This window comes from Natator depressus, chromosome 3 (genome assembly GCF_965152275.1).
Source record: "Natator depressus isolate rNatDep1 chromosome 3, rNatDep2.hap1, whole genome shotgun sequence".
Taxonomy (NCBI): Eukaryota; Metazoa; Chordata; order Testudines; family Cheloniidae; genus Natator; species Natator depressus.
The window spans coordinates 16,823,433-16,838,992 of record NC_134236.1 but is presented as its reverse complement, the minus strand read 5'-3'; the positions used below and the strand labels follow the sequence as shown (position 1 = coordinate 16,838,992).

The following is a 15,560-nucleotide window of genomic DNA, read 5'->3' as shown; positions in this document are numbered from 1 at the left end:
GAAACACAATGTTATCACATTTCCATCTGGACTGATTTATCCGTGTATCGTCACAGATTTATGATAATTATATTCAAACATTTAGTGTTTTTTTTTTTTCAAACATTTCAACACAGTAGAATAGTAAATCAGAACTTCCTTTTGAAAGATTGATTGCTGCAAATGTATCTAATCACATCCATAGTCCATTCAGAACCCTATTCAAAGCATTGATATCGTTTTTTGGATTACTGAAGGACCACACAAATTGTATGTGGTTCTTTCATGGCTGCGTAAAACGCAATACTATTTTTCTGAATACTGATTATTTCCAGAGGCATGAGATAAAAATGCCTAACTTCCCATTCCTGAGTAAGAATTTTCTGGGGTGACTCTCTTGTGGTCTAGTTGTAGATTTGAACATTGTCACATGATTGTCTGAGACCACTGCACTTTTATCCATGTGATATCATGGCAGTTGAGAGTATGTGAAGATCAAGAGCTGCATCTCCCACCCACCTTTCCCTAGTTTAAAATGGAGAGTGGTAGCACCAGGCATTTATGGTTTGGGTTCCTCGACTATGGAACTCATTTCCCTTCTTTGTTTGCCAGACAAATTTGGTGACTTTCAGAATATGCTGCCAGGGTCAGCTGTTCAATTTTTTTTCTAGGAACTGACATTAGTTGGGGTGGATAGGAAGGAATTTAAGTTTTATGGCTGAAGACAGATTTTGAGGGATAGTCTAGATGTGTTAAAAGAAAAGGAGTACTTGTGGCACCTTAGAGACTAACCAATTTATTTGAGCATAAGCTTTCATGAGCTACAGCTCACTTCATCGGATGCATACTGTGGAAAATACAGAAGATGTTTGTTTTTATACACACAAATCATGAAAAAATGGGTGTTTATCACTACAAAAGGTTTTCTCTCCCCCCACACCACTGTCCTGCTGGTAATAGCTTATGTAAAGTGATCACTCTCCTTACAATGTGTATGATAATCAAGGTGGGCCATTTCCAGCACAAATCCAGGTTTTCTCACCCCCCCCCCCCAAACAAACCCACTCTCTTGTTGGTAATAGCTTATCTAAAGTGATCACTCTCCCTACAATGTGTATGATAATCAAGGTGGGCCATTTCCAGCACAAATCCAGGGTTTAACAAGAACGTCGGGGTGGGGGGTGGTTAGGAAAACAAGGGGGAATAGGTTACCTTGCATAATGACTTAGCCACTCCCAGTCTCTATTCAAGCCTAAGTTAATTGTATCCAATTTGCAAATTAATTCCAATTCAGCAGTCTCACGCTGGAGTCTGGTTTTGAAGTTTTTCTGTTGTAATATCACAACTTTCATGTCTGTAATCGCGTGACCGGAGAGATTGAAGTGTTCTCCACTGGTTTATGAATGTTATAATTCTTGACATCTGATTTGTGTCCATTTATTCTTTTACGTAGAGACTGTCCAGTTTGACCAATGTACATGGCAGAGGTGTTATATACCGTGAGGGCTTCATAGGGTTACAGAATAAGGATGGCCATAGGGGGTAAGACCAAAGGTCCATCTAGCCCAGTATCTTGTCTTCTGGCAGTGGCCAATGCCACGTGCCCAAGAAGGAATGAATAAAACAAGTAATCATCAAGTGATAGATCCATTCCCTGTCACCCATTCCCAGCTTCTGGCAAACAGAGGCTAGGATCACCATCCCTGCCCATCCTGGCTAATAGCCATTGATAGACCTATCCTCCTTGAATTTATCTAGTTCTTTTTTTAACCTTGTTATAGTCTTGGCCTTCACAACATCCTCTGGCAAGGAGTTCCACAGGTTGACACTGCGTTGTGTGAAAAAATACTTCCTTTTGTTTCTTTTAACCCTGCTGCCTATTATTTTCATTTGGTGACCCCTAGTACATGTGTTTTGAGAAGGAGTAAATAACACTTCCTTATTTATTTTCTGCACACCAGTCATGATTTTATAGACCTCTGTCATATCCCCCATCACCGTTAGTTGTCTCTTTTCCAAGCTGAATGGAAGGATGACTGTTCAGTGTTAGGGTGAGGGTAAGAGCATTTTAAATTGTTTTTTTGACATATTTGTTTTAATGTACATATTTTCAGGCATTTTTGCAAGTGCCTAGAGCTTTCTGGTAGAAGCAATAAATCTAAATAAAACTACACCTCTACCCCGATATAACGCTGTCCTCGGGAGACAAAAAGTCCCACCGCGTTATATCGAATGTGCTTTGCCGACCCCCCCGTCCCCCCGTTCCTTGTTCCCTGACCGCCCCTTCCAGAGACCCCGTCCCTAATCATCCCCAGGACCCCACGCCCTACCCAACCCCCCTGCTCCCTGTCCCCTGATTGCTCCGACCCCAATCCACACTCCCCGCCCCCTGACAGGCACTCACCAGCAGCGGCGGGAGGCGGAGCAACGGGGCGCCAGCCCACTCCACTCCTCCACCTCCCAGCCACAGTGCTCCACTTCCCGCCACCGGTGAGGTTGGGGAAAGGAAGCCCCCCCATACTCACCTGCGGCAGGAAGCGGAACGCCGCGGCTGGGAGCTGATGGAGTAGAGCGGGCTGGGGCTGGGCTGCTCCACTTCCCACCACTGGTGAGTGCGGGGAGGTGGGGGAAAGGACACCCCACGCACTCACCCGTGGCGGGAAGCAGAGTGATGCAGCCCCCGCCTGCTCCACTCCGCCACCTCCCAGCTGCGGTGCTCCGCTTCCCACCACTGGTGAGTTGCGGGGTGATTGGGGAAAGGACACCCCCCATACTCACTGGCGGCAGGAAGCGGAGTGACACGGCTCCAGCCTGCTCCGCTTTCCTTGCCTCGGCCCCAGCTGTGTTGTTGGGGGGTTGGCGGGGTTGGGAAAAGGTCCTGCATTGACCTGCGGTGGGAAGCGGAGCGCCATGGCTGGGAGCTGGTGGAGTGGAGCGGGCTGGGGCCGGGCTGCTCCACTTCCGCCGCTGCCGGTGAGTGCGGGGGGAGATCCCTCCCCCCAAGCCCCGTCCCCTGAATGACACGGCTGGGGCCAGACTGAGGGAAGCAGAGCGGGCTGCTCCTGGCTCCCCGCTAATCCCCCGGGCCACCATGGGACTGTGGAGCCCCCGAAAGTGCCCCCCTGATGGGGAGCCCCCGACCGTCCCCGAGACCCTCTGCCCCTTATCCAACCCTTTGGCCCCGGCCTGGCCCAGCAGTCTTAACACACTGCTCAGAGCAGCGTGTCGGAGGTTTACCGAGTTGTATGCGAACCTGCATTCTATTGGGTCGCATTATATCTGGGTAGAGGTGTATTTTCTATGAAGTTCATTTATAAGTTTGATTGTTTAATTGCTCCAGCTGGTTCGGATGTGCTGCAAGAATAAAAATAATTTGTCAGAAAAATGAATACATGGAAGCCCTTGTATCCTCACTAACCCTGCCACTGGCCTCAAATATAGATTGAAACAGGAAAGATGATACACAAAATAGGGATATGGATAACATTATTGGAAATTTGCAACTAAAAACTGGTTCTGGACAAATAAGACTAATCAGCTTTACACAAATATGATAAAATATTTTAGTGTTGCTGAAGTTCAAGTGGAGAGAGAGTAAATAATTCGTATGAATCTAAACATAGTTACTGGTTAATGTGAGAGTGTAATTGTTATAGTGGGTCAGATCTGTTGTCCATGTATTCCAGTATTCTGTCTCCAGTAGTGACCAGTACCTGATGCTTCGAAGGAAGTTGCAAAAAATTCTATAGAGGGCAGTTATGTAGTAGTGTACTCATTGGGGAAATCTCATCTTAATCACCATCCTTATGGTGGTTTCATGCTGTGAAACATGAGTCTATTTCTTAACAAGGTGTAATAGGAACATAGGAATTACCATACTGGATCTGACTTGTGATATTGTGTGTCTCACTATAGTAAGCACCAGAAACTTTAAGAGGAAGGTAAAAGAGATCTTGCAGTGGGCAAATGTGGGATAACCTGCTTTCTGTGAAGGTCTCTTCTTAATTCCTAATAGAGATTGTTTTAAACCTCAAACCATGATGGTTTATACTGCTTTCAAAATTTTTGTTAGAATTAACTATTATAACTCTGGATATTCTTGTTATCCATATAAATCTCCAGTCCTCAACTTGCTAACTCCTTGGCCTCAACATCATCTGGTGGAATGAGTTCTACTGTCTAGGTGCGTGTTGTGTGAAAAAGTATTTCCTTTTATTCGTTTTGGATTTTCAACCTTTAATTTTAATTGAATGTCCTATTCTTGTCTTATGAGATAGGAAGAATGGAAGCTCTTGATCCTACCTTCTCTATATAATTCCTTATTATAGATAGAACTGGCAGTAAGTTGCCAACACTTCATAAGATCCTGATTTCAGTTTCTTATGACTTTGTCAACCATTTGGGTTAAAATTTTCCATGGTGTGTTTCTGCCTCAGGCTGACTTTTTGTTTGTTGGGTGTTTGAAGTGTCAGCAAAAATGAATCTGCTGTTTCCTAGAACGAGGGTAGGGGAAAATATCTTGTTTTGCCCATGTTCTCAGCCATTTCATTGAGGGACTTTAGTGCCTCCATTGGTGCAGGGACTTGAAATCTGGCAGGGGGTCATCCTAGTGTGAGGGATGAAAATCTATCCTAATTTGCCCAAGTTTTTAGTCTGTGAAAATTGTCATTCATACATACTCAGTAGAGGCTTGCTAGTTTGGCAGTTAAATTGTCTGAAGATTTATCTGTATTGGGCCTGCTCCATCCCAGGGTTGTGGGAGCTGAGCAGGACTTTCCCTGCAAAGTCCACTTGAAAATTGCTGAGGGTCTCTGCGGACCACTTACTGATCTTTCCAAATATTGTTTGTACCGTTAGCTAACTATTGTAAAGCGCTTTGGATAAAAGTGCTATATAAAAAAAAACCTTAATAATAATTGGTTTTTTTGTTCTACAAATAAAAGTACACAACTTATATTTTAATATCAGTAGTCTTACCTTTCTAATGCGATGGATGTGCCCTCTCCCCTGCCGTGGTAGCCCCTGAGCTACGGTTGGGACAGAGGGCCATCTCTCCCACCGCCACATCAGCCACAGAGTTGAGGCTGGGAAGGAGGGCCATCTCTCCCCTGCAGCCGCAGCCCTGGAGCTGGGGAAAGTCGCCTCTTTCTCTGGCCGCTGCAGCCCTGCATGTCCCAAATTCCCTACCATCCTTTCTTTTCACCCCACTACCTCCTCCCATCTATCCCCTATTCCCCCCCAAGGCCACCACCTCACCTTACATGTGCATCTTCTCCAGGGTCCAGGCACCTAATTCGGTGGGTGGCCCTTCATTCTCTTGTGTGAGGCCACCCAGGCGCGCACCTTAGAGGGAACTATCCGCGGATCACCTGAATGGAGCTCACGGACCACTGGTGGTCCACGGACCTCTGTGTACGAACCTCTGGTCTGGATGATGAATATGATAGACTAACTGATGTATGTTCTAGAGAGGTTGCTATCATCCCAGACCTGGTGGATGATTCAAGACAATGTTTACAGGGGGGTCCCTGTCTCCCCTCCCTGCTCTACTATGACTGTGGTAATAGATGCATCAACCGTAGGATGGGGAGTGCATCTGGGCGACATTCGAGCTCATACCTTACGGACGGCCCGTGAGGCCAGATTGCACATAAATGTTCTCAAATTATGTGCAATTTTCTAGGTATGCCAGCACATTCAGAAGGATATTGTGTAGGTGTTGGCTGACACCACCACAGCGGTCATTTGCATGAAAAAGGGAGGAACCATATTGGACAGCCTCTGCCATAAGGCTGTGGAACTACTTTATTCAGAACTTGGTTACATTCAAAACTTCTCACCTGCCAGGGTTCCAAAACAGCCTGGCACATTGTCTGAGCAGATCATTCACTCTGGACCACAAATGGCCCCTCAGTGTGAACATTGTGGCCTGGGGTGTTTCACAATAGGGGCTTTTCTGTCCATGGATCTGTTTGCAACCCATCACAACAGGAAGTGTCCCTGTTTTTTGTTGTTTCAAGTCACAGGCTGGGATCAATATCAGATGCCTTCCTGTTTCCATGGGACAAGGAATTCCTGTACGACTATCTTACAAAACCCCTTATTCCCAGGGTCATCCTCAAGCTCAAGCAAGATCATGGGAGGATGATCCTCATAGCTCCAGCCTGGCCAAAACAGACATGGTATTCAGACCTCCACTGACAGTCCACTCAAGAATTCCTACCACTGCCAGTAGTCGGAGGCATGCTGACACAGAACCACATGCAGATGTTGCACCTGACTCCACAAGTGCTCTGTCTCATGGTTACTGTTACCTTCGTGGTTGAATGTGGAGGAAGTGCACTGCTCAGTGACAGTCTGTAATGTGCTCCTTAACAGCAGGGAACCTTTCATGAGGGCTACTTACATGAGTAAGTGGAAATGTTTCTCTGTCTCGTCAGACTCCCATAATGTCTTCCCGATGCAGACTAAAATTCAAACGGTACTAGACTAGCTCTTGAATCTCGAAGAGTGAGGTTTAGTACTTAAGCTCCATCAGGGTGCTCCTGGTGGCCATCTTAGCTTTTCATCCTCACATAGATGGTTAGGACTATTCTGTCTCATACTGTCATGAAAAGATTCATAAAGGGTTTTCCTGGTAGCCAGTTTTTGCCCATCAGAAACCAAACACATTCCTGGGGCCTGAATTTGGTGGTTTCTGTACTTATGGAGCCTGCCTTTGAGCCATTGACATCATGCTCATTTTTGCACCTGTTAGGGAAGATGTGACCTTCATGGTGGCCATTACCTCTGCCATGAGGGTAGGTGAAGTGAAAGCACTGATCGCTGACCCACCATACACCGTTTTCTACAAGGACAAAGTGTAGCTGAGAAAACACCCCAGGTTCCTTTAGAAAGTGGTTTCTGATTTTTCACTTTGAATCAATCTATCTACCTGCCAATGTTCTTCCTGCAACTACATTCACATAGGGATGAGCGGAGATTGCAAGCCCTATATGTTCAAGTGTTAGCCTTTTACTTGGATAGGAGGAAGCTCTTTCGAGTTTCATCCCAGTGTTTTGTCTCATATGCAGAATGTATGAGAGGTCTTCCAGTCACTACTCAGGCTCTCAAAATGGATGATGAGCTGCATCACTGTGTGGCAAAAGGTGTATCATCTCCTGACAAGCTTACAGTGCACTCGACCAGAGCTCACTTGGCCTTGGCAGTGTTCGTAGTGCAGTGATAAGTATCTGCATGGCAGCGGCCTCGTCCTTGATCCACACTTTTACCAGACCTTTCACACTATTGCACAAACAAGAGAGGAAGCAAATCTACGTAAAACAGTCATGCAGTCCCTTTTTGAATAAAACTCTGAGCCCTACTGTCTGGGGTAACAGCTTGGGAGTCAACTACAGCATAATAGACATATGCAAGCACTCGGGGTAGGGGAGGGGGAAACATGGTTACTTACTTTTCATAATTATTCTTTGGGATGAGTTCATTACAGTCAGTGATTCTCAACCAGGGATACGCGTTCTCCTGGGGATATGCAGCGGTCTTCCAGGGGGTTCATGAGCTTATCTAGATAGTTGCCTAGTTTTACAACAGGCTACATAAAGAGCACTAGCAAAGTCAGTACAAACTAAAATTTCATAGAGACAGTGACTTGTTTATGCTGCTCTATATACACTATATACACTGAAATGTAATGCACACACCTGTAGTGTAAAGGTAACTGTTATGAAAGACAAGTAACTATTTTTTCTTCCTAAATCCCTTCCCTTCTCTTTGACTGTTGATAGAACCACAATATTCCCCGTTCCTCAAGCTTGCAACATAGATGTCAACTTCAGTTACCCTCTCTGTCCTTTCAATATGACTTTTTTTTGGAAATTTTACTGGTAACAATATTGTCTCCAGTCATTTGAAACTAATCTACCAGTGCTACCAAAATTTCAAACTGACTCTGAACTTGTTATGTATTTTACAATAGAATGTAAACTCATTGGGGCAGCACAATTGGGCTTTAATCTTGATTGGAGCATCTAGTTAGTACTGTGACATTAGGTTTTTATTTATACATCTTATTTTTGTATACTAATCATTGTGGTATCTGAGTGGCACTTAGACACCTTTTGAATAATCTGATACATAGTAGATAACTAATTACTTTTAAAACTTGATAGGCTGATAGTAAGTGAAAAGAAAACTGCGAAGCTATCTTTCATTGTGGTGCTTGGAGTGAGCTGGTATTTAGCCCAGGCTGCTTATTGTTTTGTGATTTTTTTTTTTTTTTTTTTTTTTTTACTGAAGTAGAGGTTCATATACATCAAGAGAATAAACGTTTGTAGTATGAATTAGAAACAAGAAATCATACATTTCTTGTAGCCGTGCCATCCAAAAGTTTCACTGGACTACAGAAAGTTTTATTTCATCGGCAATAACAAAGGAAATACTAGGTGTTAAACGTTGGATCATTTCAGGTTCCACTAAAATAATAAATAACATCAGCTAATTCTGGCTTGCATCTTTAAAGAAAATTGGTGAATAGCTGGAAATCCATATATCAATTAAATTTGCAATAAAACGCATGAACTGAGTTACTTTCTATTTAGTGAAAGAGCTTGGTTCAATCATTCTTGTTCCAACTAAAGCTCGGAGCAGTCACTAGAGTCTCTGCAGCATCCAAACATTGATTTTTTTTTTTAAAAAGAGGAGGTTCATGTGGACTGAATTCCCTCTTACAAAACGGGCATATTTCCCAGAGAAAACATGATACTACTTCACTAATCAGGATGGAGCCTTATCCTGCAATGGGACCTAAATTTTGGTATTTTTACCACATCATTGCTGTTTTCTCCATGGACAAAAATAGATATAGAGCAAACCAACCCAAAAAGTCAATTACAGGGTTTTATAGTGATGTACTGTGAAAAATTTGGTCGTGTTTTTCATTATACAGAATGTTCTTTCCGAAGACATAAACAGAAAAAAGCACATATGTTTGATTTTAAAAATAACTTTGCTTAGCTCTTTAAAAATGCTGGAGACGATTTGGATAGTTCTAAATGATCAGCATCATAATTATATGATAAAACTTCTGTATAAAGACAGATCTGTGTTATAATTTAACTTCTGGGGTTCAAGAAGTACAGTTGGAAAATGTTCCCATACATATCTGAATAGTCTGTGGTATTGATCTACCTCTCATCTCTAATAAAGAAGTAATTGATAAATCTGTGATATCAGTTAAAGGGGAACAATTTATTATAAAAAAAACTATTAAAATGTGAAAGAAATTTTGGAAAAGAATACAAACAATTTGGTCCATTATTTAATCTAGTGATTATCCTAGGATAGCACAGCATCTAACAGATCCTTGAATAACTACAGTTGTTGTGTCAGAGCAGTAAAAAAAAAAAAAATTAACATGTAATAATGGATAGAATATAACCTAAGACCACATTTTTTCAACTGTGAATGCTCAAGGTTGGATACACAAATCTGTATTTAGGCACCTAAGTAAAAGTGGACTGAGTTTCAGAAACTGAGCATTTGCAGCTTCTATTGAGTGGGAACTGAATTCAGTAGGAATTGAGTGCTCAGCTCCTTGAAAATTGGTTCACTTTTATTAAGGTGCCTAAATATAGATTTAGATTTCCAGTTTTAGGCACCTACATTTGAAAATTATGTAAACTTGTAAAATACTTCTTTAAAATATATGCATGAACATGCTAGACTTTAAATAAGGAAAGTAAGTGTTTTTATAATGAAACTTGTTGATATTAATTTAAAGGGAGACTGTCAATCTTAAAAATCATATTTATCTTTTAACTTTATTTTATTTAGCTTTGGATCTGATCCAGTGTTCACTGAATATAGAGGGGAAACTTTACACTGAATTAACTGGGCTTTGGATCATGCTCTTATTACTTATGCCATGTTTTCAAACTGAATTTGTCTTTCTCTCCTTACACAACTTGCTATTTATTTTGCTAGACACTGAAAATAGATTGTTTACCTAGTGGTTTGTATGTACTTGCACAATGAAACCACTTTGTGCTCTTACCTATACTCATTAAAGGAACATTGATACAGTTTAATTGCTATTTCTTGAGATTTATTGTAATAATTATATTTAATGTTATGAAATATATTATGTGAATATTAATGAAGGGATTCTTAAGTCTGAATGTTTCCTCTTGTTTTATTACTCATTTTTTTGTATCTGTTTTCATATCTCTTACCCATCATCAACCATATTGACCTACTAGCACCATGACACCAACCTGAGCAGTATCCTTGCTCTTCAGCAGGACTTCCGAGCTCCTCTTTAGCTTATGTGCTCTCCTCCTACTTCTTTACATTGTCAGTCACTCTTCATTCAGATTTTTCTCCTCCATACAAGCCAGATTTTACTGACTCCTTTCATGTCAGTTACTTTATTTACGAGGCCACTCCCAGCAACTCTCAGTGCCCTTCACATTTTCTCCTAGGGAACCCCATACATATTTCATCCTTCTTATTCCCTTCCTACAACCTGGTTTCCCCACGTAATACCATATCTCTTCCATTTTAGTTTGTTTTCCATCCATCCTAAACATGTTCTAATAAATCCTCAGATCTATTTCTTCCTTGCGTTTATTAGTCCTGTCTGGATTTGAAGAATCCCAAGAGATGGAGAATCCACAACTTCCCTTGGTGGTTTTTTCCAGTAATTAATCACTAACTGTTCCAATTTTGTTTAGAAATTGTCAGGGATGGAAACTCCATCAAAATCCTTCATAAGTTGTTCCAGTGGTTAACTCTTGCTTTCAAAGGTTTGTGCCTTATCTCTAGTTTGAAATGGTCTAGCTTGCACTCCTGGCTATTGAATCTTTTGTTAGACTTGCTAAATTGAAGAGCCCACTATGAAAGTTTTGTTTTTTTATATAGATACTTTATAGATTGTGATTGTCACCCCTTAAGCTTCTCTTGGTGAAGCTAAACAGATTGAACTCCACTAGATTTAAAAATCCCTTTAGTGATCTTTTCTCCCTTGTACGCTTTAATCAAGTCATCAATCTGTGTTTTCTTTTTGATAGAGAACTCAATTTGTTTATCTTAAGTCTCACACTGTAGTTACTTGAATAATTTCTGGGTCCCTTCTCTCCATCCTCTCCAATTTTTCAACACTTTTTAAGATGAGACTACCAGAACTCTGGTCACAGTATTGTAGTGTCACTCACCAAAGCCATGTACAGTGGTAAAATCACCTCCCTGCTCCCACTCACTACTTCCCTGTTATGAATCCAAGGATCCCATTAGCCCTTTTAGCCACAGCATTGCACTGGGAAGCTCATGTTGAGTTGTTTGTCCATTATTCCCCCTAAATCTTTTTCAGAATCACTGCTTTGTAGGATACTGTCCGTCTCCCCCCCCCCCCCCCCATTCTGTAGGTATGGCCTGCATTCTTTGTCACTAGATGTATGACCTCTCGTTTGTCTGTGTTAAATTTATTTTGATTGAATGGGCCCAGGTTACCAAGCAATCCAGATTGCTCTGTATAACTGCCCAGTTCTTCTCATTATTTACCATTCCACCAGTCTGTCTGTTCACAAATTTTAATTCCTTGTAATTGATAAAAATGTAGAAAGTAGTCAAGTCTAGAGCCAATCCTGCTAAAAGTCTGTTAGAAAAAAACCCCATTTGATGATTTGCCATTGGCAACTATTTTTTGAGACCGTTAAACTCTTTGGAGACTTCAGTGCCAGCAAAAAATCATCCTTATGGGAGTTGTACATTCAGGGAAATAGTGGGCTGGCCTGCTACCAGCTGTGAAGTTTATGGCAATGTAGTCTTTCATCCTCTTTCTGCAGGTTTCTGGCAACAGCTTCCTCCTCTGATCCTTCCACTCTGTCCTGAGGTCCCAGTGGAAGTACTGATTGTGTGAAGAGCTATTTGTTGAATGATGCTTGTTCTTTGCTCAATCAGACTGATGAGCTTGCTCCAATGAATCCATGCAATGGCATGGTTCCTCCTGCAAATATATAGCAATTTTGAATTGCAAACAGATTAGAGAAGGGTGGAACTAAACCAACATGAGTAGCTTAGTAAAAATTAGGGCTGTCGAGCGATTAATCACACTGTTAATAATAGAATACCATTTATTTAAATATTTTTGGATGTTTTCTACATTTTCAAATATATTGATTTCAATTACAACGCAATGCAAAGTGTATAGTGCTCATTTTATATTTTTTATTACAAATATGTGCACTGTAAAAAAAAAAAAAAGAGTATTTTTCAATTCCACCATTGCAAGTACTGTAGTGCACTCTCTTTATCAGGAAAGTTGAATTTACAAATGTAGAATTATGTAAAAAAACCCAAACCCTGCATTCAAAAATAAAACCCTGTAAAACTTTAGAGCCTACAAGTCCACTCAGTTCTATTTCTTGTTCAGCCAGTCGCTCAGACAAACAAGTTTGTTTACATTTTGCAGGAGATAATGCAGCCTGTTTCTTGTTTACAGTGTCACCTGAAAGTAAGAACAGGCATTCACATGGCACTGTTGTAGCTGGCGTCACAAGATATTTACTTGTCGAATGCCCAAAAAATTCATATATCCCTTCATGCTTCAACCACCATTCCAGAGGACATGCATCCATGCTGATGACTGGTTCTGCTCAATAACGATCCAAAGCTGTGCAGACCGATGCATGATCATTTTCATCATCTGAGTCAGATGCCACCAGCAGAAAATTGCTTTTCTTTTTTGGTGGTTTGCATTCTGTAGTTTCCGCATCAGTGTGTTGCTCTTTTAAGACTTCTGAAAGCATAGTCCCTGCTTCGTCTCTCTCAGATTTTGGAAGACACTTCAAATTCTTAAACCTTGGGTCGAGTGCTGTAGCTATCTTTCGAAATCTCACATTGGTACCTTCTTTGCGATTTGTCAAATCTTCAGTGAAAGTGTTCTTAAAATGAACGTGTGCTGGGTCATCACCTGATACTTCTATAGCATGAAATATATGGCATAATGCAGGTAAAACAGAGCAGGAGACATACAATTCTCCCCCAAAGAGTTCAGTCATAAATTAAATTTAACACATTATTTTTTTAACTAGCATCATCAACATGGAAGCACGTCCTCTAGAATGGTAGCCGAAACATGAAGGGGCATACGAATGTTTAACGTATCTGGCATGTAAATACCTTGCAATGCCAGTTACAAAAATACCATGCAAACACCTGTTCTCACTTTCAGGTGACATTGTAACTAAGAAGCGGGTAGCATTATGTCCTGTAAATGTGAACAAACTTGTTTGTCTTCACGATTGGCTGAATAAGAAGTAGGACTGAGTGGACTTGCAGGATCTAAAGCAATGGTAGGCAACCTGTGGCCCGCGGGCCACGTGCACCCCGTCAGGGTAATCTGATTGCGGGCTGCAAGATATTTTGCTGACCTTGACTGTCCGCAGGCATGGCTCACTGCAGCTCCAAGTGGCTGCGGTTTGCCGTTCCTGGCACAATGGGAACTGTGGGAAGCGGTGGGCCACAGGGATATGCACACTTTGCATTCTATGTTGTAACTGAAATCAATATATTTGAAAATGTAGAAGAAACATTCAAAATATTTAATAAATTTCAATTGGTATTCTATTGCTTAACAGTGTGATTAAAACTGTGATTAATCACAATTAATTTTTTTGAGTTAATTGCGTGAGTTAACGGCAATTAATTGACAGCCCTAGTGAAAATGAACATAGGAATGCCCTCAAACAAACAAAGCCCCCATAAATGTATTCCTGACTGAGTTAAACATTCTGATATATAGTATATTGTTTTCTGGATGTTTTCACTTACATAGCACATTAAGTCACATTTATCCCAAAACTCTGGTTTAGTCAAAACAAGTTCTTTCGAAGCCTGTGGTCAGTAGAAATGTTTCCATGAAGCACTTTTTAATTCTAATAGGATTTTTTAAAATGCATTCCTCTGCAGTGTTTGCAAAGCAAATATTGATCACAGCATTTTGCTAGGCCATGAGAACACAAAAATTAGATTGAGTAGAAACAAAAGTGAAACTAACTAGGTTGTTTTCGCTGTCCAGGCTACATATAATGCAAAAAAAAAATAGATAATGAAAAATAAAATAGATTCTAAAATGTTTTGGTAGTCGCATGATAGGTCTGTAACTTATATAAGTGTTTTTAAAATCTGAAAGAAAATGAATGGGCCAGATCCTCGTATGTGGCAAAGATCCACTTAGGCAGCAGAGGGGGAGGTCCATGAGAGACTCCGTTATTGCTCTCTGATACTTTGTCCGGCTGTGGCCCAGCCCAGTGCCAGTGTAGGTTAGAACATTCTCCAATATACTGTAATTAATACCAGTGTACGATGGTTCCCAAGGGAATATCCGTAAGCTGGAGATCGCCAGAATTTAACATGCTGCAGACATGCCCCATCATTGCCTCTGACACATGCCTTCTACTGTGCTGAGAGGACGGTGGCAATGGAGGGAAGGCCAGAGTTAGAAGTAGGTATCGCTAAAGAGGAGGTGGTGGTGAGAGGGGGACAGAGGCGGTATGTGGACTTGTGTACATGGGGATGCGGGGTGGAAGAGGCTATAGGACAGTAGAAGTGAAAGACAGAACTGGCAAGAGCAGTAGAGGAGAAGGAAAGCGTGAAGATATCAATAGAAGGAGAAGAGGGAGGAAGCAAGGAGGGGAAAATAAAGAAGATAGTGAAGAGAACTGTGGGGAGAGCCAAGATTGGCAATTGCACCCCCTCAACCATCTCTACCTCTCTGTCCTCACGCTTGTTCTTCCCTCTTCCACGTATTTCCTCCTTTTCTGCTCCCTTTCCAGTCCATCTTAAGGGAAAAATATCATTCATATCTATGACCATTTCATCTCATGGCTCTCAGTGAGACCTGGATTACTTCCTCTGATACGGCCTTTTCAGCTGCCCTCTCTTATGGTGCATCTTTAAGTGTCCTTTAGCTGTTGTCCATTCCACAGATGCCTTTCTTCTCCTCCATCCCATGGTGTATTCATAGTTTGCAGGATGATGTGTCCGGTTCCGGGGACCATCAAGTTTAATATCTTCTCTGAATCTGTACTATTGCTTGCTACACTGGGATTTACATTCACAGTGTACCCAGCTAAGGAGGTGCCCCAGATTTCATTGCACACCAAGTACCATCCTCCTCACAAGATTTGATTTCTCTCAAGGAGAGGTCTCATGCACATTATGGCATCTGTGAGCAGAGAAGCCCTGCAGTGGATACTTTAATGAAATGGCTACTTTCTCAGGCTAGTTAAGAGGTAACCTAACCTTCTGGGCTCTGAGCATATTGATTATCGTTAAAACTAGCTGCATGCATGCACGTATTTGTGCTATTTTATAGAAACTGCACCTAAGTTGTAGTGGGCCTTCAAATGTAAACTTGCCTGTACCATTTAGTGGTAAGCTATGTTAGGAAAAAGCCGGAAGATGATAGTTTGGCAGGTCTCAATACTAGCTTTTTCTCTGGATTCTAGTGAGCAGAGATTTTCTGAATTCCATTGTGTTAAACTGTCTCAGCAGCAAAACTGTATTAGAGGCCTATAGTATAA

The 15,560-nt window shown here is 41.6% G+C and overlaps 1 protein-coding gene across 5 annotated transcripts in view; it reads left to right on the top strand.

The window, feature by feature from the left end:
- The window catches only part of SUPT3H (SPT3 homolog, SAGA and STAGA complex component), a 465,528-nt gene that overhangs the window by 87,647 nt on the left and 362,321 nt on the right, over positions 1 to 15,560 (top strand). The gene's annotated exons all lie outside the window — the stretch shown is intronic.